Source organism: Bubalus bubalis, chromosome 1 (assembly GCF_019923935.1).
Source record: "Bubalus bubalis isolate 160015118507 breed Murrah chromosome 1, NDDB_SH_1, whole genome shotgun sequence".
Classification (NCBI taxonomy): domain Eukaryota; kingdom Metazoa; phylum Chordata; class Mammalia; order Artiodactyla; family Bovidae; genus Bubalus; species Bubalus bubalis.
In genome coordinates, this window is record NC_059157.1 from 183,968,695 (window position 1) to 183,992,772 (window position 24,078).

Consider the following 24,078-nt stretch of genomic DNA (forward strand, 5'->3'; position numbering starts at 1 on the left):
ACTTTTCATAATGGTTTACTGCATTCCTAAAACTTTCTCCAATCTCTTCTTCCTCCTACTAGAAACAAATATCTCCCACTGGATTTCATTTGAGTACATGTGATAACAATATTGGCTTCATAAAGAAATGTGTCCACTTCTCGCTTCAAACTTGTGGGAAGAGAACAAATCAGGCAAGTTGGTGTGTTCAGGCTCTCTCATCACATACTTTGTAAATAATGACTATGTAACAACTGAGATCATTTTACAGCACAGCGCATGTGCATCATGAAGTACTCATGACAGCTACCTGTGACAGCTACGATCATGGGCTACTTTGTGCTGTATGGATATATGAGCTCCACCTAGAAAGCAGTGGCATTACTGCTGCATCAAGTCTATGGCCACTGTGCCAGCCAGAGAGATGTTGTGCTGAGGTAGGTTATGCTATGGTAGCTCCTATGGCTGCTGCATCAGCCAGGAGAGAATAAATGTGTCTGCAGTTACTATGGCTCCTCAACTCTTCTTCCAGACTCTTAACTTGTGCCTTGCCTACCCTGGGTTCAGCTGACAGTGTGAACGGCAAGACAATTGGCATCATGAACAGGGTCAACCATACAAAACTCAACTGCAAATTCCTAGGGCTCAAATAATTAACATCCAAAAATTATCATTTGAAAATTCATATTTGACATTATTAACAGTCTGTTAATGACCTGCTGCTGCTGCTGCTAAGTCGCTTCAGTCATGTCTGACTCTGTGCAACCCGATAGACGGCAGCCCACCAGGCTCCCCCATCCCTGGAATTCTCCAGGCAAGAACTCTGGAGTGGGTTTCCATTTCCTTCTCCAATGCATGAAAGTGAAAAGGGAAAGTGAAGTTGCTCAGTTGCGTCTGACTCCCAGCGACCCCATGGACTGCAGCCTACCAGGCTCCTCCATCCATGGGATTTTCTAGGCAAGAGTACTGGAGTGGGGTGCCATTGCCTTCTCTGTTAATGACTTACAATACTTCAAAAACTGTTGTGAGTTTTGCTTGCAACGTCTCCGAAGTACCCTGTAGAGTAGGACACAATATCACAGTAATCCAAGTTTACGCCCAACCACTAAAGCTGAAGAAGCTGAAGTTGAATGGTTCTATGAAGACCTACAAGACCTTCTAGAACTATCACTGGAAAAAGATGCCCTTTTCATCACTGGGGACTGGAATGAAGAAGTAGAAAGTCAAGATACCTGGAGTAACAGGCAAGTTTGGCCCTGGAGTACAAAATAAAGCACAGCAAAGGCTAACAGAGTTTTTCCTGGAGAATGCACTGGTCATAGCAAACACTGCCTTCCAACAACACAAGAGACGACTCTACACATAGACACCACCAGATGGTCAACACCGAAATCAGATTGATTATATTCTTTGCAGCTGAAGATGAAGAAGCTCTACAGTGTCCACAAAAACAAGACAGGGAGCTGACTGTGGCCCAGATCATGAACTCTTTATTGCAAATTCAGACTTAAATTGAAGAAAGGAGGGAAAACCAGTAGACCATTCAGGTATGACCTAAATCAAATCCCTTACGATTATACAGTGGAAGTGACATACAGATTCAAGGGATTAGATCTGACAGACAGAGTGCCTGAAGAACTATAGACAAAGGTTCATAACATTGTAGAGGAGGCAGTGATCAAGACCATCCCCAAGAAAAAGAAATGCAAAAAGGCAAAATGGTTGTCTGAGGAGACCTTACAAATAGCTGAGAAAAGGAGAGAATCTAAAAAGACAAAGGAGAAGAGGAAAGATATACCCATTTGAATGTAGAGTTCCAAAGAATAGCAAGGAGAGATAAGAAAGCCTTCCTCAATGATCAGTGAAAAGAAATAGAGGAAAGCAACAGAATGGGAAAGACTAGAGATCTCTTCCTGAAAATTAGAGATACCAAGGGAACATTACATGCAAAAATGGGCACAATAAAGGACAGAAACAGTGTGGACTTAACAGAAACAGAAGATATTAAGAAGAGGTGGCAAGAATACACAGAAGTACTATACAAAAAAGATTTTCATGACCCAGATAACCATGATGGTATGATCACTCACCTAAAGCCAGAAATCCTGGAGTGCAAAGTCAAGTGGGCCTTAGGAACCATCACTATGAACAAAGCTAGTGGAGGTGATGGAATTCCAGTTGAGCTATTTCAAACCCTAAAAGATAATGCTGTGGAAGTGCTGCACTCAATATGCCAGCAAATTTGGAAAACTCAGCAGTGGCCACAGCACTGGAAAAGGTGTTTTCATTCCAATCCCAAAGAAAGGCAATGCCAAAGAATGTTCAAACTACCACACAATTGCACTCACCTCACACACTAGCAAAGTAATGCTAAAAATTCTCCAAGCTAGGATTCAACTGTACATGAATCGAGAATTTCCAGATGTTCAACATGGATTTAGAAAAGGTAGAGGAACCAGAGTGCAAATGACCAACATCTGCTGGATCATCAAAAAAGCAAGAGAGTTCCAGAAAAGCATCTATTTCTGCTTTATTGACTATGCCAAAGCCTTTGACTGTGTGGATCACAATAAACTGTGGAAAATTCTTCAAGAGATGGGAATATCAGATCACCTGACCTGCCTCTTGAGAAACCTATATGCAGGACAGGAAGCAACAGTTAGAACTGGACATGGAACAACAGACTGGTTCCAAATAGGAAAAGGAGTACGTCAAGGCTGTATATTGTCACCCTGCTTATTTAACTTATATGCAGAGTAGATCATGAGAAATGCTGGGCTGGAAGAAGCACAAGCTGGAATCAAGATTGCCGGGAGAAATATCAATAACCTCAGATATGCAGATGATACCACCCTTATGGCAGAAAATGAAGAGGAACTCAAAAGTCTCTTGATGAAGGTGAAAGAGGAGAGTGAAAAAGTTGGCTTAAAGCTCAACATTCAGAAAACGAAGATCATGGCATCTGGTCCCATCACTTCATGGGAAATAGATGGGGAAACAGTGGAAACAGTGTCAGACTTTATTTTGGGGGGGCTCCAAAATCACTATAGATGGTGACTGCAGCCATGAAATTAAAAGACGCTTACTCCTTGGAAGGAAAGTTATGACCAACCTAGATAGCATATTCAAAAGCAGAGACATTACTTTTCCAGCAAAGCTCTGTCTAGTCAAGGCTATGGTTTTTCCTGTGGTCATGTATGGATGTGAGAGTTGGAGTGTGAAGAAAGCTGAGCGCCGAAGAATTGATGCTTTTGAACTGTGGTGTTGGAGAAGACTCTTGAGAGTCCCTTGGACTGCAAGGAGATCCAACCAGTCCATTCTGAAGGAGATCAGCCCGGGGATTTTTTTGGAAGGAATGATGCTAAAGCTGAAACTCCAGTACTTTGTCCACCTCATGCGAAGCATTGACTCATTGGAAAAGACTCTGATGCTGGGAGGGATTGGGGGCAGGAGGAGAAGGGGACGACAGAGGATAAGATGGCTGGATGGCATCATTGACTCGATGGACGTGAGTTTGAGTGAACTCCGGGAGTTGGTGATGGACAGGGAGGCCTGGCGTGCTGTGATTCATGGGGTTGCAAAGAGTCGGACATGACTGAGTGACTGAACTGAACTGATCACAACAAACTGTGGAAAATTCTTCAAGAGATGGGAATACCAGACCACCTGACCTGCCTCCTGAGAAATCTGTATGCAGGTCAAAGAAGCAACAATTAGAACTGGACACGGGACAACAGACTGGTTGCAAATTGGGAAAGGAGTAAGCCCAGGCTGTATATTGTTACCCTGCTTATTTAACTTATATACAGAGTACATTATGTGAAATGCCCGGCTGGATGAAGCACAAACTGGAATTAAGATTGCTGGGAGAAATGTCAATAACCTCAGATATGCAGATGACACCACCCTTATGGTAGAAAGCAAAGAGGAACTGAAGAGCCTCTTGATGAAAGTGATGATAGAGGAGAATGAAAAAGTTGGCTTAAAACTCAACATTCAGGAAACTAAAATTATGGCATCCAGTCCCATAACTTCATGGCCAATAGATGGGGAAACAATGGAAACAGTGACAGACTCTATTTTCTTGGGCTCCAAATTCACTGCAGATGGTGACTGCAGCCATGAAATTAAAAGACACTTGCTCTTTGGAAGAAAAGTTATGACCAACCTAGACAGCATATTAAAAAGCAGAGACATTACTCTGCTCACAAAGGTCAGTCTAATCAAAGCTATGCTTTTTCCAGTAGTCATGTATGGATGTCAGAGTTGAACTATATGAAAGCTGAGCACCGAAAAATTGATGCTTTTGAACTTTGGTGTTGGAGAAGACTCTTGAGAGTCCCTGAACTACAAGGAGATCCAACCAGTCCATCCTAAAGGAAATCAGTCCTGAATATTCACTGGAAGCACTGATGCTGAAGCTGAAACTCCAACCCTTTGGCCATCTGATGCAAAGAACTGACTCGTTTGAAAAGACCCTGATGTTGAGAAAGACTGAAGGCAGGAGGGGAAGGGGAGGACAGAGGATGAGATGGTTGGATGGCATCACCAACTCAATAGACATGGGTTTGAGCAAGCTCTGGGAGTTGGTAATGGACAGGAAAGTGTGATGTGCTGCAGTCCATGGGGTTGCAAAGAGTCAGACACAACTGAGTGACTGAACTGAACTGAACTGTGAGTAGGAATAAGGCTCAAAGAAGTAAAGCTACTTGCCTGAAGGAATATAGCATTTAAGTGACCAGTTGACAATTCCAGCCCAGTTCTATTTAACTCCAAATCCCAAACTCTTAACTATTACACAGTATTGCCTTCATAGCTATTTAGTATCTTCCTCCATCACCAAGCAGAATGCCTGGTGCACAGAATGTGCTTATAGAATGAACTAAACTGAAGAGCACACCAATCAACATTTATGTTGTCATCCATTCCATGTAAAGCCCTGTGACTAGTGAGCTGTTTTAGGTCTGGATTATGGTGGTTGAAGTAACAGATATGTGGTTAGAGATCTCTCCATTCCCATTAAACATGGAGCCTATACTTCCAAATAAAGACAGTCACCTTTTCCAGCCTGTGTACTCCTGGTCTTTAACATAACTCTTGGCTCAAACTAAGCTCCATTATAGCTGTTCACTTAATGTTACCATTTCTTAGAATGTCAAGCTAATGCCATAAAACGGTCTCACTGAAAGATCAAAAATAAAACAACTGTTGTGAAGATTATCACACAGGCAGTCAACAAATGATAATTCTCCATTATTACTAGAGAATTTATACACTGGTTTACCTATGAGCTTCCCTGGAGGCTGTGGTGATAAAGAATCCACCTGCAATGCAGAAGACCTGGTTTGGGTTCAATCCCTGGATTGGGAAGATCCCCTAGAGGAGACATGGCAACCCACTCCAGTATTCTTCCCTAGAGAATTCCATGGACAGAGGAGCCTGGCAGGCTACAGTCCATGGGGTCACAAAGAGTCAGACACGACTGAGCGACTAACACTTTGACTTTACCTATGAACAGTGTACTGCATAATGATGTATATGATTTGGTGGGTATCTTAGTCAGCTTGGGCTGCTGTAACAAAATAACTACAGATTGGGTAGTTTAAACAACAGATCTTTGTATTCTCACAGATCTGCAGGCTGGGAAATCCAAGATCAAAGGGATAACAAATCTGGTTTCTGGTCAAAGCTCTCTTCCTGGCTTACAAACAGCCACCTTCTCACTATGTCCTCACATGGTCTTTCCTTGGTTGGTGCACACAGAGACGCTGAGAGCACTCTGGGGTCTCTTCTTAGAAGAACACTAATCCTATTGGATTTGGGCCCCACACTTTTGACCTCAACAAAACTTTAATACTCCATCTTAAGGTTAGGCTTTCAACATTCTAATTCAGGGGGGAACAGAAGAAATATTCAGCCCTTAACGATGGGTCAAGTTGCCTCAGGATAGAAACAGGCCATTGAGGATCTCAGCACATTGTTGGGCACAGGAAGTATGATCAGAACAATGCCTGTTTCTACCTAAACTGTTTCCTCTTTCCTACAATAAGGACCTACATCTCTACAAAGTTTGGAACAATATTGCCTACTCAGAGGTTATTTGCAATGCTTGAGTTTTCTGGATGAAAGATCTCTGTATTATTTAATGCAGTAAAAATTTAATCAAAATGAATAAAGTCTCCATTACTATCTTCAGCTTTAAAAGAAAATTCTCATCCTCATTCACAGTTGCTTTATTTAAAATTGTTACTTTGAGTTATTTCCTTGAACTATCCCAAACAATTGAGACAGACTGGGACCTTTGCTGAAGTGCTTGCACCTGGAAAAATGTCTCCTCAAGCAATAGAATACAAAAAAAAACTATAAGGAATTAAAAATAGCCATGTGCATGCATAACTGGGGCAAATTATGAACATCATGATACAAAAAGACCAACAAAAACAGGGTTTCAGGAGCAAAAGCAGAGTACTACACATGCCCCCTGCAAACAGCACCACCAAGGGGGTGGGTAGACCACCTAAGCCACCCTTCCAGCCTGACCCCGGACACATCCCTACCCTTACTCTATATCAGGAACTAGCTCACATCCCCTCAGGGGCAAGCAAGGGAAGCTGTTACTTGTTTTCATACTTCCTGCTGCAGTAGTGGCCCCAATAAAGCCTTGCCTACATTTCTTGTCTGGCCTCTTACCAATTTCTATTAATTTAAGAGGCCAAGAACCCTGGTTGGTAACACAATCTCATTCCTTTCTTAATATCAGTTTTCAGACAATTACATATAACTCTATCTTCCCAGAAGCCTTTGTTTACAGTTATAAAATCTTTATTGCTACAGAATTTCTTTTGGCTCATTATGATTTCTCTTGCTGAGGTCCTGTCTGGATCTGACATCCTACAATTCTGAGATGCTCCATGATGAAAGCAATGTTTTAAACTCTAGACTTGTCGAGTGCAAAAAGAATATAATGATGAAGCAATGCAGAGAGCAACAGAAGTGTTGTTATTGTTACTGTTCCGTAAAATTGTAAAAGTAGTTCAAAATGACAGCACAGTTGAGTCACCTTTCTTCATGTAGCTGTAAATTCATAAACAAGTTGTTTTCCAAGAGCACGCTAAGGTTTTCTCCTACCCAAGACTTTTCCCCCAAGTGTTTTGGATGGCTTTCTACCACGCATATCTTATCTGTACAAAGTGACTCTCCAGCCCCTTAACAGCAGGTGCTCAACTCTCCACCTCCGTCTGCACAGTTTCTTACACTTCTGTCCTTGTTAGGAGAGTCTTTTCTGTTTTCCAAAGAGTCAAACTTGTAACAGGTGCCCTCACTGTGCAGCTTTAGATTGCCAGAGCTACTGAGTCCGCGGAAGCTTGAGGCTGGGTTTCTTGCTATGGTGGAAGCAGATGCAATGCTGAGACAACCATTTGAAATTCAATATGCACTGGACTGGATATAACGTCTGAAAGAAGAATTTCATGTTGCTAATTTTAAACATTTACGAGTTCGATAACACAGTTAAATTTTTTACTGGACAACATCCTTTCAGGATAGCTGAGGTCTTCTCTCCCTCTTCTCTCCCTCTATCTCCTGAAATATATAGAGTTCACCTTGTCCCTAGAAGAGGAGGAGTCATTCTAACAGAGTTCACATTCTGCCTGTTTTTCTGCAAGTTTTACCAAACCAAACCTGAGTCCACCTGCTTGTGCTCAGTAAAGTCAATCTACTGACACCAGGTGTGGTGCAGGAAAGTGGGGTGTTTATCGCAGGTGCCAAGCAGGAGTCCAGGTAGCAAGTGCTTAAAAGGCCCGAACTCCCCAAAGACTTTCAAGGAAAGGTTTTTAAAGACAGAGTGAGAAAGAGGGGTGTTGTGGGACATGTGGTCAGCCTCATGGACATTTTTCTGGTTGTTTGATGGTGAGATAATCAGTAGTCAACATCATCAACCTTCTGGTTCCAATCTGTCTGGGGTCTATGTGCTTGCGGGCAGCAGACACTTAACTTTTTCTTCTTGGTGGGGGTTTCAGTATCTGCAAAACAGCTCGAAGGACATGGCTCAGAATATTATCTAGGAGGAACTGGGGTCCTTGACTTTGTCTAATGGCTAAACTGTCAATATTATTTTAGCTTGCCTGTTTTCCCATCTTTCTGCATTTTCTCATTTCTATGATTAAATGTACTGTTTGGAACTCAGGAAAAGCCTAGGTGGCTAAAGTTTTTCCACAGGCAAGAGGTAGGCAGAGGACATGGGGGTGGGGGTCTATTCCAGGAAGGTCGAATAGGGTCCTGCTCAGTCACAAAAGCACAACCAGCTCCATATCACTAGGCAAAAATTAACACAACCATTCCTTGGGACCACAGTTACTAACAGAGTCACAGGAAAAGAGCAATAAGACTCCCCCCTCCCACCCAGGCAGAGTGTGCTAGTTATTATGTAATTGTCTCTCAACTCCAAACACATCATTCTATACTCTCTTCAGTGATGCTTGGCTTCTACAAACCATTTATCACTTTGTCAGCTACTCCTTCTTTAGGCCCTTCAAATAGAGAACGACTGCAAGGTTGAAGGAATGAAAAGGGACTTGCTCCTTTCTGTTTCAGTTTTGCTTCCTGTTCTTGAGAATCACAGCAGGGATGCTCCTTCACCCTGGCAACAGCATTTATTTATATTATTTCTACGGTGGAGGTTGAATCCAACTTGCAGATTTCCATCACTCTCAGAGCCAGCATTATTTTCCCTCTCAGTGGTATCAGCACATCCAGTAAGTGCCCTGTCCTCCAAGGTCAGAGGCCCAGGCCCCAGGACCTTCCTCTGAGCCCAAAGACAAGAGAAACAGCTGGCTGGGTTCCAGCCTCTTTCCTCACTCGGTACTAAGAATGTTTAGTGGGCCCAGACTCCTTGCATTTGCATGCATGGAATTGAAATTCAGGTCATTTTATTTGAATGTTAAGGGTAAAGGCACCACAAGAAGACTGGAAGACTTGGGAACATTCAGATTACTTATTAATATCTCACAAAACTGTATCTGTAGGCCAGACATTTTCCTCAGGTTTAAGCAGAGAGCCTGCAGGTGCCTCAAACTCAGAATGTCTACAGTTAAATTATTGTCTTCTCCCTTAACTCCGTGAATGTTGACAGCATCTACCACTTTCCAGCAAGAACTACTTTTTACTTTCTCAGTCTCCAAATACTGTCAATTTTGTGCTTCCCAGGTGGCGCTAGTGGTAAAGAACCCACCTGTCAATGCAGGAGATTTAAGAGGTGCAAATTTGATCCCTGGGTTGGGAAGATCCCTTGGAGAAGGACATGGCAACCCACTCCTGTATTCTTGCCTGGAGAATCCCATGGACAGAGGAACCTGGTGGGCTAGGGTCCATAGCACTGCAAAGAGTCAGACTTGACTGAAGCAAATTAGCATTTTATTTCCCAAAATGTTTGCTACTCTCCATACGTAGTTCATGACCCTGTTTCAGGCCCCCTGATCTCATTGCGTTACTGTAAAACCCTCCTATTGTCTCTTTGCTTCCAAGTCTTTCCCTCTCAATATAATCTTTCCTGAGTCTATCTGGCTCTTAAAAAAACTAAAAAGATAATTAAAACATGTTATTTTCAGGACATAATCCCAGATCTATCCAGCAACTCTGAAAGACTCTCCTACAACTCTGAATCATTTAAGATTTTTCTTTTTATCACTGGTTATAATCAAGGCAAATTGGAAGTAGTCAAACAGGAGATGGCAAGGCTGAATGTTGATATTTTAGGAATCAGTGAACTAAAATGGACTGGAATGGGTGAATTTAACTCAAATGACCATTATATCTACTACTGTGGGCAAGAATCCCTTAGAAGACATGGAGTATCCATCATAGTCAACAGAAGAGTCCAAAATGCAGTACTTGGATGCAATCTCAAAAATTACAGAATGATCTCTGTTCATTTCTGAGGCAAACCATTCAATATCACAGTAATCCAAGTCTATGCCCCAACGAGTAATGCTGAAGAAGCTGAAATTGAATGGTTCTATTAAGACCTACAAGACCTTTTAGAACTAACACTCAAAAGGATGTCCTTTTCATTACAGGGGACTGGAATGCAAAAGTAGGAAGTTAGAAACACCTGGAGTAGCAGGCAAATTTGGCATTGGAGTACAGAATGAAGCAAGGCAAGGGCCAACAGAGTTTTGCCAAGAGAATGCACTGGTCATAGCAAACACCCTCTTCTAACAACAAAGAGAAGACTCTACACATGGACATCACCAGATGGTCAACACTGAAATCAGATTGATTATCTTCTTTGCAACCAAAGATGGAGAAGCTCTATACACTCAGCAAAAACAAGACCGGGAGCTGACTGTGGCTCAGATCATGAACACCTGATTGCCAAATTCAGACTTAAATTGAAGAAAGTAGGGAAAACCACTAGACCATTCAGGTATGACCTAAATCAATCCCTAATGATTATACAGTGGAAGTGAGAAATAGATTTAAGGGACTAGATTTGATAGACAGAGTGCCTGAAGAACTATGGACAGAGGTTCATGACATTGTACAGGAGACAGGGAACCAGACCATCTCCAAGAAAAAGAAATGCAAAAAAAGCAAAATGGCTGTCTGAGGAGGCCTTACAGATAGTTGTGAAAAGAAGAGAAGTGAAAAACAAAGGAGAAAAGGAAAGATATACCCATTTGAATGCAGAATTCCAGAGAATTAGCAAGGAGAGATAAGAAAGTCTTCCTCAGTGATCAATGCAAAGAAATAGAGGAAAACAGTAGAATGGGAAAGACTAGAGATCTCTTCAAGACAATTAGAGATACCAAGGGAACATTTCATGCAAACATGGGCTCAATAAAGGACAAAAATTGTATGGACCTAACAGAAGCAGAAGATATTAAGAACAGGTGGCAAGAATAAGCAGAACCACTATGAAGAAAAGATCTTCAAACCCAGATAATCACAATGGTGTGATCACTCACCTAGGGCCAGACATCCTGGAATTCGAAGTCAAGTGGGCCTTAGGAACCATCACTATGAATAAAGCTAGTAGAGGTGATGCAATTCCAGTTGAGCTATTTCAAACCCTAAAAGATGATGCAGTGAAAGTGCTGCACTCAGCAGTGGACACAGGACTGGAAAAGGTCAGTTTTCATTCCAATCCCAAGGAAAGACAATGCCAAAGACTGTTCAAACTACCACACAATTGCACTCATCTTACACGCTAGTCAAGTAATGCTCAAAATTCTCCAAGCCAGGCTTCAACAGCACGTGAACCATGAACTTCCAGATGTTCAAGCTGGTTTTAGAAAAGGCAGAAGAACCAGATCAAATTGCCAACATCTTCTGGATCATAGGAAAAGCAAGAGAGTTCCAGAGAAACATCTACTTCTGCTTTATTGACTATGCCAAAACCTTTGACTGTGTGGATCACAATAAACTGTGGAAAATTCTTCAAGAGCTGGGAATACCAGACCACCTGACCTGCCTCTCGAGAAACCTGTATGCAGGTCAGGAAGCAACACTTAGAACTGGACATGGAACAACAGACTGGTTCCAAATAGGGAAAGGAATATGTCAAGGCTGTATATTGTCACCCTGCTTATTTAACTTATATGCAGAATGAATATATGAAAAATGCTGGGCTGGATGAAGCACAAGCTGGAATTAAGATTGCTGGGAGAAATACCAATAACCTCATATATGCAGATGACACCACCCTTATAGCAGAAAGTGAAGAAGAACTAAAGAGCCTCTTGATGAAAATGAAAGAGGAGAGTGAAAAAGTTTGTTTAAAGCTCAACATTCAGAAAACTAAGATCCTGGCATTGGCGCCATCACTTCATGGGAAATAGATGGGGAAACAGTAGAAACAGTGGCTGACTTTATTTTTGGGGGGCTCCAAAATCACTGTAGATGGTGACTGCAACTATGGAATAAAATGACTCTTGCTTCTTGGAAGAAAGGTTCTGAGCAACCTAAACAGCATATTAAAAAGCAGAGACATTACTTTGCCAACAAAAGTCCATCTAGTCAAGGCTATGGTTTTTCTAATAGTCATGTATGGATGTGAGATTTGGACTATAAAGAAAGCTGAATGCCAAAAAATTGATGCTTTTGAAATGTGGTGTTGGAAAAGACTCTTGAGAGTCCCTTGGACTGCAAAGAGAGCCAACCAGTCCATCCTAAAGGAGATCAGTCCTGGGTATTCATTGGAAGGACTGATGCTGAAGCTGAAACTCCAATCCTTTGGCCACCTGGTGGGAAGAATTGATTCATTTGAAAAGACCTTGATTCTGGGAATGATTGAAGGTGGGAGGACAAGGGAACGATAGAGGATAAGATGGCTGGATGGCATCATCGATTCAGTGAACATGAGTTTGAGTAAGCTCCGGGAGCTGGTGATGGACAGGGAGGCCTGGTGTGGTGCAGTCCATGGGGTCACAAATAGTCAGATACGACTGAGCTGAACTGATGAGCAACTTGATGGTGTGTTTTGTGCTGTTTACCTCATGTTTCTTATGCCTATTGTTCACTGAGCTTGTGTCTATGGCTTTATAGTTTTCTTAGTTTGGAAATTTGGGGGCCATCATTTCTTCCAATATTTCTTCTGCATCTACTTTCAGGAACCCAAGATATTTTGGGCCACCTGTTGTCTCACAGCACACTGATTCACCATTTTTACATTCTCTTTCTCCCAGAGTTTCACTTTGTACACCTTCTAATGCAATTTTTTAAATATTTATTTATTTGGCTCTGCAGGGTCTTTAATTGCAGCATGTGGGATCAAACCAGGGATCAAAGTGGGCCTCCTGTATGGGGAGCACAGAGTCTGAGTCCCAAGCTATGATTTAAATTCAGTAGTCTTTCCTTTTGTCATATTTAATCATTCATTAATACTAAAATGTATTTTTCATCTCAGTCATTATAGTTTTCCTCTCTAGAAGTTCTACTTTTATTATATTTTTAGATTTTCTATATCTTTTAGATTTTGAGCATGTGAAATATAGTTAAAATAATTGTTTAAATGTCATCATCTCATAATTCTTGGGTCTATGCCGGTTCTGAGTCAGTTTCATTTAATTGATTATTTTCCTTATTATGGATCATGCTTTCCTACTTCTTTGCCTGGTAATCTTTGTTTGGATACCAGACACTAAAGTTTACCTTGTTGGATGCTGAATATTTTTGTATTGACAGTTATTCTTTTGACTACCGAGCATCTGCCTTCTAATAAGGCAGAGTTTGTATCCCATCATAGAAACTGAAAATGCCAGACTCATTTTTTCTAGCATCCTTTCAGTGTGGAGGAAAGGCCATGACCTAGCCGTGACAATGACCCATACCCATACCTGTTCTATACTTTAAAGAAGAAGCAGGTTCAGTGAAAAAACACACTTCTCATACATTCTAGGGACAGGAAGCAGCAGCAGCAGTGGGAGCAGCTACAGGAAGTCTTTAGAGGCAGCATTCCCAGTGGTCATAGTAACAATGCAGTTGGCCTTCTGGGACCCAGCAGCATAGCAGTGGGGTTTTCACTAAACCTGCTCTGTAGTGAGATTTGGGGCTCTTTTCCAACTGTGTAGTCTGCCAGCCTGGTTGTCTAGTTTTTCTAAAGATGCTATATGCCATCCAATATTCTTTAACATTTTAAATTATTGAATGGACAAGGAGTGAGCAAAAGTTGCTTAGTCGTGTCTGACTCTTTGTGACCCCATGGACTGTAGCCTACCAGGCTTCTCTGTCCATGGAATCCTTCAGACCAGAATACGAGAGTAGGTTGCCATCTCCTTCTCCAGGGGATCTTCCCAACCCAGGGATCATGTGGACAAAGAATGTCTTTTGTGCAACATGTTTGATTTTCTCTCACTAACAATAACTTTTTGATGTTCTGACTACCTGTTTTTTTGTCTGCTTGTTTTGTAAAAACTCCTGTGTAGCCTGGCTCCTCGCTACCTCTTCAGAGCAGTCCCTCAGGGCAATCTGAGAGATTGTCTCCTGGGATTAAGTCCTTTAGCAAGTCTCCCAAATAAAACATAATTCTCAACTTTTAGGCTATGCATTTTATTTAGTTGACAATTGAAGTATATGTGTGTGTGGTGTGCATGTTACATATTTGTGTTTATAAATATATATGTGTATATATATATATCTCACATAAGTGATGATTTTTCACAAACTGAATTTTCATCAGCCAAACACATGTGCCCAAGTCAAGAAACAGAATATTAGCAACATCCTACAAACTTCCTTATTTCCCTCCCATTCATTACCGTCTGCCATCCAAGTATAACTATAATCATGACTCCGAACATCAAAGACTAGTTGTGCCAGTTTTTTTAACTTTGTAAAAATTGAATCATACCACATATTCTTTTGTGTCAGTTCAGTTCAGTCACTCAGTCGTGTCCAACTCTTTGAGACCCCGTGGACTGCAGCACACCAGGCCTCCCTGTCCATCACCAACTCCCAGAGTTTACTGAAACTCATGTCCATTGAGTCGATGATGTCATACAGCCATCTCGTCTTCTGTCTTCCTCTTCTCTTCCCACCATCAATCTTTCCCAGCATCAGGGTCTTTTCAAATGAGTCAGTTCTTCCCATCAGGTGGCTAAAGGATTGTAGTTTCAGCTTCAGCATCAGTCCTTCCAGTGAACACTCAGGACTGATCTCCTTTAGGATGAACTGGTTGGATCTCCTTGCAGTCCAAGGGACTCTCAAGAGTCTTCTCCAACACCACAGTTCAAAAGCATCAATTCTTCGGCGCTCAGCTTTCTTTATAGTCCAACTCTCACATCCATATATGACCACCGGAAAAACCATAGCCTTGACTAGACAGACCCGTGCTGACAAAGAAATGTCTCTGCTTTTGAATATGCTACCTAGGTTGGTCAGAACTTTTCTTCCAAGGAGTAAGCATCTTTTAATTTCATGGCTACAGTCACCATCTACAGTGATTTTGGAGCCCCCAAAAATAAAGTCTGACACTGTTTCCACTGTTTCCCCATCTATTTCCCATGAAGTGATGGGACCAGATGCCATGATCTTCATTTTCTGAATGCTGAGTTTTAAGCCAACTAATTCACTCTCCTCTTTCACTTTTATCAAGAGGCTCTTTAGTTCCTCTTCACTTTCTGCCATAAGGGTGATGTCATCTGCATATCTGAGGTTATTGATATTTCTCCTGGCAATTTGATTCCAGCTTGTGCTTCATCCAGCCCAGCGTTTCTCATGATGTACTCTGCATAGAAGTTAAATAAGCAGGGTGACAATATACAGCCTTGATGTACTCCTTTTCCTATTTGGAACCAGTCTGTTGTTCCATGTCCAGTTCTAACTGTTGCTTCCTGACTTGCATACAGATGTCTCAGGAGGCAGGTCAGGTGGTCTGGTATTCCCATCTCTTTCAGAATTTTCCACAGTTTGTTGTGATACACACAGTCAAAGGCTTTGGAATAGTCAGTGAAGCAGAATAGATGCTTTTCTGGAATTCTCTTGCTTTCTTGATAATCCAACACACGTTGGCAATTTGATCTCTGGTTCCTCTGCATTTTCTTGAATTCTGGAAGTTTTCAGCTTGAATATCTGGAAGTTCATGGTTCACGTACTGTTGGAGCCTGGCTTGGAGAATTTTGAGCATTACTTTACTAGCGTGTGAGATGAGTGCAATTGTGCAGTAGATTGAATATTCTTTGGCATTGCCTTTCTTTGGGATTGGAATGAAAATTGATCTTTTCCAGTCCTGTATCCCCTGCTGAGTTTTCCAAATTTGCTGATATATTGAATGCAGCACTTTCACAGCATCATCTTTTAGGATTTGAACTGGCTTAACTGGAATTCCATCACCTCCACTAGCTTTGTTCATAGTGATGGTTCCTAAGGCCCACTTGACTTCACATTCCAGGATGTCTGGCCCTAGGTGAGTGATCACACCATTGTGATTATCTGAGCCATGAAGATCTTTTCTTCATAGCTCTTCTGTGTATTCTTGCCACCTGTTCTTAATATCTTCTGCTTCTGTTAGGTCCATACCATTTCTGTGCTTTATTGAGCCCATGTTTGCATCAAGTGTTCCCTTGGTATCTCTAATTTTCTTGAAGAGGTCTCTAGTCTTTCCCATTCTATTGTTTTCTTCTATTTCTTTGCACTGATCACTGAGGAAGGCTTTCTTAACTCTCCTTGCTAATTCTCTGGAACTCTGCATTCAAATGGATATATCTTTCCTTTTCACATCCACCATTATACTTATGAAAATCACTCTTATTGTTTTGTGTAGTTGTAGCTTGCTTATTCTTATTGGAATATTAAAACATTCCATTTTATAAGTATACTATAACACATTTATCTATTTGTGTTGAGGGACCTGTGAACTAAAAACGCTGCCTTCCAGATCAGTAACAAAGGATGTTAGAGCCATCAACCACCTCACCGTCCTTGATGGTGAGCCCTGAGGGGATAGCTGAGGTGAATATCAAAGGAATGATTTCAGTGAACTGAGAATCTTGCATTTTCTCATACATAGAAAAGTGCCAAATTCCACATTTTGACTATCTGGTCTTTGTTGCAAAAATTCCTGTGTATCCTGGCTCGCCCTTGCCTCTTCTGAGCAGTCCCTCAGAGGTATCTGAGATGCTGTGTCTTGGGCTTAGGTCCTCAGTTTTGCCCACCAAATAAAATATAACTCATAATTTTTAGTTTGTGCATTTTTTTTTTCAGTCTCCAAGACCATTCTCAGGCTCAACAATTTGCTGGAAAGACTCACAGAACTCATAACTGTTACATTCCAGTTAGGTTTATTACAGTTTGCTGATTTGAAATCAGCAAAGGGAAAAGGTACATAGAGCTGAGTCTGAAAAAAACAGGCACAAGTTTCTAGGGGTCCTCTTCCTGTGGATTTGCATGGATAGTACTTCATTTTTCCAGCAAGTATGTGTGACAACAGGTACAAAGTGTCTAGTAGGGAAGCTCATTCGAGCCTCGATGTTCAGGCCTTGTGGGTTTTTTGGAAATCATCACTGTAGGCATGAGATGCACACGTGATGGACCTCAGCTACTCAGTCTCACTCTCACTCATGGGTCAAACTGATACCTCATGATATAAAGACAGGCATACAGAAGCAGGCATTCACGTGAGTCACATTATTGGCTTAAGTTAACTGGCATAGCCCATGGCTTTAGGCATACGAAGATACTCTTTTCCGGCAGAATGTTCCATAGACTCAGAGATCTCCTAGAATACAAGGCAAAGGCTAGTTCTGAGGACTTTGGGACTGTCCAGGGTTTGAGTAGTCTAGGTTTATAGAATTAGTCCTTTCTGCATACTATTATATTGTTGATGGGCATTTAGGCAGTTTACTTTTTTTAACACGAATAATGCTGCTATGAACATCCTTGTACACATTTTTGGTGAAGATTTGAGTGCATTTATATTGGATGGTTCCTCAGTAGAGAAAATAAAGGTCATAGAATACATTTTCAGTTTTCATGTGAAGTGTGAAGTGAAAGTCACTCAGTCATGTCCCATTCTTTGTGACACCATGGAATTCTCCAGGCCAGAATACTGGAGCAGATAGCCTTTCCCTTCTCCAGGGGATATTCCCAACCCAGGGATCAAACCCAGGTCTCCTACATTGCAGGAAGATTCTTTACCAGCTGAGCCACAAGGGTTAGTTTTCATAAACACTGCCAAATCATTTTCCAAAGTGATTATGTCAATTTAAACTCCCACCATAAGTGTATGAATGTTTTCAATATCCTTTTTTCTGGGGGTGGGGTGGTGGAGCTGCATGGCTTGTGGGATGTTAGTTTCCCGACCAGTGATTGAACCTGGGCCATGACAGTGAAACCAGAGTCATAACCACTGGACCATCAGGGAACTTCCACAATATCCTTTTTTTAGAAACAGTTTTATTGAGGTACAACTGACATACAACAAAATGAATACTAAAGTGGACAATCTGATAACTTTTGACATATGTATACATCTGTAAGACCATCACCAAAAACAAGATAGTGAACCTATTATTCATCCTCAAATGCTTCCTTGCAATTCTAATTTTCTCTTTTTTAGAAATCACTTAAAATTTTTTTTATTGAAATACAGTTGATTTACAATGTTATGTTATTAATAGATTCAGGTATACAGCAAAGTGATTCACCACCATTATATATATGGTGGTGGTTAGTGGTCTAGTTGCTAAGTTGTACCTGACTCTTGTGATCCCATGGACTGCAGCCCTCAAGGCTCCTCTGTCCATGGTATTTCCCAGGCAAGAATATGGGAGTGGGTAGAAATTTCCTTCTCCAGGGGATCTTCCCAACCCATGGATCAAATCCTGGTCTCCTGCATTGCAGTCAGATTCTTTACTCACTGAGCCCCTAGGGAAGCCCCAGTTATATACATATATATTTTTTTAAGATTCTTTCCCATTATGGGTTATTACAAGATACTGAGTATAGTTCCCTGTGTTATACAGTAGATCTTTGTTGGTTATTGATTTTATATATAGTAATATGTATACTTTCATCTCAAACTCTTAGTTTATCCCTCCCCCACCCTTTCCCCTCTGGTAACAAATTTGTTTTCGTCTTTGAGTCTATTTCTATTTTGTAAATAAGTTCATTTATATCAGTTTTTTAATTTCCTCATATGAGTGATATCATATGATATTTGTCTTTCTCTGTCTGACTTACTTCACTTAGTATGATAATCTCTAGGTTCCAAATTCTCTTAATGAATCTGTTTTCTATTTAAATTAGCCAGAGTTAGTTTCTATTATTTACGAATGAGACTTCCTAGTTGATACAATCCCATTTTACATTTTTTGTCTTTGTGTCCAGCTTGGTCTTCTGCATTTCTTTTTATTTTGCTAGATGCTTGCTAGGTATCTACAGTGTGTGCCAGGAACGTAGACCCTGACCTTTGCCCGTGTGAGTCAGTTCAGCTCGACTCCCGGTCCTCTGATTGCAGCTTTGGCCCCAGAACTCCTGGTAATTCCACATTTCCTTTTATCCCCTATTCTCTGAACACTCTTTTTCTTGAACCCCTATAGTTCTGGTCCTAGTCCTTCCTGATTGGCATAGAACCAAACGCCCTGAGGCCTAATTCCAACAGAGGGTTTCCTAGTGTTACGAGAAAGGGCCTCTCCCTTAGATCTCAAGTTGCATAGACCACTATTGTGGGTTGAATTGTGTCCCCTCCCAAAAAAAGATATGTTGGAGTCCTAACCTCTAGTTCCTTAGAATGTGAATATATTTGGAAATAGGGCCTTTATGGTGGTAATCAAGTTAAAATGTTATCATTAAGAGCTGGCCCTAATCCAATAAAATTATGGTTTTGTAAAAGGGGAGGATGTCTTTGGTGGTCCAGTGGTTGGGACTCCGGGCTCTTAATGCAGGGGGAGTGGGTATGATCCCTGGTCAGGACACTAGGATCCCATATGCTATGCAGTGCAATCATAAAGTAAAAAATAAAAGAGCAGATATTTTTAAAAAGAGGCAGGGGAAATTTGGAAACAAGGACACTAATGCAGAGAGGACAACACAGAGACATAGGAAGAAGATGGCTACATGTAAGTCAGGGAGAGAGGCCTGGAACAGACCCTTTTCTTACAGCCCTCTGGAGGAATCAACTCTGCTGACGCCTTGACTTTGAACTTCCAGTCTCCAGAACTCTGCTGCTGCTGCTGCTGCTAAGTTGCTTCAGTCGTGTCCGACTCTGTGCGACCCCATAGACGGCAGCCCACCAGGCTTCTCTGTCCATGGGATTCTCCAGGCAAGAACACTGGAGTGGGTTGCCATTCCCTCCTCCAATGCATGAAAGTGAAAAGTGAAAGTGAAGTCGCTCAGTCGTGTCTGACTCCTAGAGACCGCATGGACTGTAGCCTACCAGGCTCCTCCGTCCATGGGATTTTCCAGGCAAGAATGCTGGAGTGGGGTGCCATCGCCTTCGAGCAATTTCTGCTGAAGCCACTCAGTTTGTGCTACTTTGTTAGAGCAGCCCTCGCAAACTAACAACCAGGTGGGGTGCATCAGCTTTTCCTAATGGTTTTCAGATCACATGGAGTATGACAGCAGATCAGAGCATAGTGGCTGCCCTTTTAGAAACACAGCTGCCAAACCAAGGTTGGGAAGAGAAGAATTGGAGAACAACAAACTAACTCCAGATTATCTGGCCATTCATGAGACCTTGAACAAGACCTGGCTACATAGTGGAGTTCTACACTCCTTGTTCTTTCTGTTTTCACAAATTGATAAGCCTGATTCACTTCTTAACAGCCATCTGTGAGAACACATGAATTGCTTCACTTAGTGGCTATTAAGGTCTCTTCCACAGTCTTGGGGAGGGGGGCGCATTTGGGAATGTTTTTCTCTCAGGCCCTTTTCTTGGGAACTTTTCCAAAACCAGAAGATTAATACAATTTTGATAGAGGCAGTACAGCATGTCTTGAAACCTCCCTGAAGTATACTCATCACCATTAATCGGATAACCCGGCAGATAACCTTCAAAGAACCAACTTCAAGCTGAGTCCTTGTGAGGACTGCATTTTGCTTTATTTGCAAAATGCTGTGAAGTTTTAGAACTCCTACTTGTCTTGATGGTCAAACTTTTGATTAAAGAGGAAAAAACAGGAAGAAGGAGAATGACAGAAACAGAAAGTACATTGGGAATCTTAAATGGATTCAGAGCCCATGATTTATTGCTCTTCCAGCTGAACCTGGCAATAAAGAATGTAGTAAATGTGTCCCACGAGGAGCTTCTTTTCTATTTCAAGTCCCTCCTTTGGCTATTTTCATGCTTCAATTCTTCCCCCCAATTTTTTGGACTTTTAAGTCTGGATGTGAATATATTTCAACAAATCTGCATTAATGATTAAGTTGCTCAACCCACTTGGTTGAGCCTCAGGGGTCAGATTCTGCCTGGAGGTGAACATAGTGACATTCCCTCAGGGACTTGCTCTGGTGACATTAAAGAACATTTTGGTTTGCTGGTGGTCGAGAGACCCTTTTGCCTCTTTGGTTCACTTCCTTTTGCTTCCAGGGAGTGCTCTGCTCTGACCACCTTTAAAAGAGGTTGCTCTTTTAAAATTGAGATGAAATTCACATAACTGAAAATTCACCATTTTAATGTTTTTACAGCCTACACTTCAGTGGGTTTTAGCATGTTCACAATGTTGTGCAGCTATTAGAACTAATTCCTGAACATTCCATCACTGTGAATGAAAACTCGGAACCATCCTCTGTCGCCTCCCAACTCCTCCATCTTCCCCAGGCCACTACTGTGTTTTTTCTCTGTGTGTGTTTGCCTACTTTGGATTTGCCTGTTCATGTAAATGGAATCATATAATAAACGAACAATGTGACTGGCTTCTTAGCATGTTTTCAAAGTTCATTCGTGTTGTAGCATGTATCGGGCTTCCATTCCTTTATCCAACTGAGTATTACTGCATCATATTGATAGACCACATTTTGGGTATCCATTCATCAGTTAATGGACATTTGGATTATTTCCATTTTTTACTTTTATGAATAATACTGCTATGAGTATTCATGTACAAGTTTTTGTTTGGATATGTTTTCAGTTCTCTTGGCTATATACCCGAGAAGAATTGCAGGATCATATGGTATCTCTATGTTTAACTTTTTAAGGAACTGCCAAAGGTTTCCCAGAGTTTTTTCCAAGAGTAGGATGGTAAGATTGCTCTCAGACATACTGTTGTTGAGGGGCAGCTGAATCGTCAGAGAGAAATGCCCACCATAAAGCTGAAGGTGCAAGAGTAGTGCCCAGACGAGATGCCAAAGTTAGATATTTCCACTTGGCCATCATCCAAATGCAGTGACTGTTAACGTTGCTGGGAGATGAGTTTCTGAGGGTGATAACAGATGGAAAGAAGGGAATACAAGAGGCATATCATAAGCCAAACCCTGCCTAGGATTGTGTGTTAGCTGTGCTGCCAATTTAATCACCACCACACATTGAGTGGTTCTATTAGCCCCATTTTGTAGATGGGGCTGCTGAGGCCCACTGAGGTTAAGCATGTGAACTGGTTTGCATAGTTTGTGTCTAACAGGGCCAGGACTTAATGCTGACTTAAGACCACCTTAATGCAACCTTAATACAAACTAAGAAAAATGTAAGGGATTAGAGGTAGATTTTAAAAAGAGAGTACTATTAAATGTATAAGGATGGGATAGATAACACATAGTGTTCCAGAATAAGAGAGAGTTGTTTGTTTGTTCTTTGTTTAGTAGGTTGCCAAATATTCCAACTGTCACAAAGGGGTCAATTAAATGCAAAACATATGTGCATGAGAATATCCAATTATCTCATTTCTGATCCATTACATTCCTCGGGATGTTTCCTATTCAGACTTTAATGCGGCCTGGGCTACATGCCGCTGGCCTGCATGCATGTCCCTCTGCAGAGCACCAAGGACACAACTGAATCTCTATTATAACAATAAGTGCATTTCAGAAGGAGTAAGAAAACCCATTATTTATAGAGAAAACAGTTTCACAAAAGCTGGAATTTCAAAGCAAACTGAGACTTTCTCACATTAAGCCATGAATCAAAGTTCAAATGCATAAGACTAAGTAACTCAATACTAAAAGGGATAAAAAAATTACATTGCAGTGTTGAAATAAGACCATATTTTATTGCAAAGAGGCAGCACCTGAAACTTCCCTGAGTATTTCATATCTTTAGCTTTTTTTTTCTTCTTCAGATGGTGATGAGTGAACCTGAGATTAAAGTGCCATTATTTCAGAGCACTGAAGCACAACCACGTAATGACTCCAGAAATCTCTGGCAGTTTCAGTAAGCAATCTCTTTTTTATTAACAATCTCGACATTATTGGGGCTAGAATCTTTCCCGACTTTAGATTGTTGGTTTACTTGACACTTGAGAATGTTTTCGAGGATAAAACAAGTTTGGAGCCAGATCCATGTAAAGCCAGTCATGAAGCACTTTTATGAAAAATTTCCACGGAAAAAATCAGAAACAAGTGTTTCTTTGAAGAAAAGGTAAAAATAAGGTGAAGTTGATGCCACAGTAAGTCTACATTACTCACAAATCAATGGATGAATTGATTCCAGTAGTTGTTTGTTTAGCTTTCTTCTAGGTAAAAACAGCTTCTTTTTTTAAAGCATGGTTTTATCTTTCAAAGTATGTTGACTTATAACGTCAATTTCTGCTGCACAGCAGAATGATTCAGTTATACACATATATTCATTCTTTTTTAAAATAGCCTTTTCCATTATGTTTTTTCACAGCATATTGAATATTGTTCCCTGTACTTTACAGTTGGATCTTGGTGTTTATCCACCTTATGTGTAATAGTTTATTTATATTTGCTAATCCTAAATTCCCAATCCTTTCCTCCTCCACCCACCCTCTCCCTTGACAACTAGAAGTCTATTTTCCATGTCTGTGGGTCTAAAACAGCTTAGTTTTTAAGGATTCTGCTCTTTATACACTTTCAAATACAGGGATAAAGGAAGCCTCTTTGGTCCTTCTCTGTGGTGACCTAGTATCTGCTAAGATGTCATCCAGAGGTTGATTTGTTTGCTACAGCTACTGTAACTGCAGGTACTGATGTCTAAGAAAGTGAATCCTTTCCAAGTTGAACTATAGAAATACAGATCACAGAGGTATGAGAGAGCACTGGAGGAGAGCAGTCATTGCTGCTTGGGGTTCATGCCATCAGACGACCCTACTTAATTCCTAAGAAGAGTATACATCCTTTCAGAAGATCTCACTATTTAGTAGTTGAGTATTTACTGTGCAGACAGAGTCTAAGATGGCCTTCCATGGTTTAGATCTTCTGACATTCACAACCTTGTGTAATCCTCTCCCCTTGAGTGAAAATGAGGCCTGGGATATGCTTCTAATCAATATAGTAAAAGGAATGAGATGTCACTCTCGTGATTATGTTATGTTGGATAAGCCTCTGTCTTGCAAGCACATTTGCTCTAGAAATGCTCCTTGCTGGCTTGATGAAGTAAATGGCCATATTGGAAAACCCACATGATAAAGATCTGCAGGTAACAGCCTCTAGGATTGAGACTGTCCTCTAGTCAATAGCCAGCAAGAAACTAGGATCATCTTTCCTAACAAT